Genomic DNA, 1193 nt, shown 5'->3' with positions numbered 1-1193 from the left:
AGCTGTAAAATGCTTTTTTGAACATCTCGATACAATTATTTTTGACGAAGTTACACTCTTTTGAATTTTGCCTATTTTTGGAGGGTAGAGTAAGTGATGCTTTAATTTTGTTGAGAAGTGTATTTATCAGATAAATAAATTATTGCTTTATAAGAAGCGTATAATATGTGAGAATTATTTATGTCATATCAATAAAATGTTAAATGTTTTTTTTAATTTTATAGATTTTCAAATTTTTGTTTATTTATTATTTTTATTTTATGTACACCGAATGTATGATTAGATAACTATAACAAATTACATGTCAACCGCCAATGCTAAAGTCGGAATGCGTTTGCAGCACCGCACAGCCGTAACTGAAAAGGTAATAATCACCCGCAAAACTTTAAACCAAAAAAACTTGTATGATTTGTAAAATAATTTTGTTACATCATACATTGATAAATAAACGCTACAACTTTAACGTATCAAAATATTTATTTTACCCTGCAAAAGTTAAGCATATCTCTCCGTTCTCTACATGCATAAATTTTCTAACAAGTTAGCACTATGCTTACAGTAAAGGTTCGAACCATTTAATTACATTTAACTTGATATTTGATTTGTTAGATAGCTCTGTTTACGAAATAAAAAGGGATGACCACTTATTATGAACATCTTGCATATGTATACGGTGTGTGTGTGTGTGTGTGTGTGTGTTGCCATGTGTACTAGGTGTGTAAAATAAAGTTTTACAAATTTTTATCTCAAAAACATGACATTTTTTAAAAAAATTGTTCAGACAAGTTGTTCAAAAGTTGTACAAAAATTATCAGGTCTGGAGGGGAACAAATAATCAACCAGGGGAACACAAATCATATAACATGACTCCTTTAATCTAATATGATATATTCTTATCTATATTTTTTTGGGTATTTTGCATATATTTTGCGATTTACGTATACTTCCATTATGTCCGAAATTATATTGACTAAACATGCCTGTACGTATATTATTGTCGAGAAAATACCGAACATAGATAGAAGAAAAATTGAGTTATTTGAAAAAGTCATGAATAATTTGTGCTAGCCACTAGCAACTAGCCTGCCCGGTATTCCCACTATACATACTCCTTACAATGAGATATAATTACTGCATGCAGGATATGTATCTATACGACATTTCTATATACAACAACAATAGATCGGAAGAGC

The sequence above is a fragment of the Wasmannia auropunctata genome, unplaced genomic scaffold, assembly GCF_000956235.1.
Source record: "Wasmannia auropunctata unplaced genomic scaffold, wasmannia.A_1.0 LD335734.1, whole genome shotgun sequence".
NCBI classification, from domain to species: Eukaryota; Metazoa; Arthropoda; class Insecta; order Hymenoptera; family Formicidae; genus Wasmannia; species Wasmannia auropunctata.
This window is presented reverse-complemented; position numbering follows the sequence as displayed.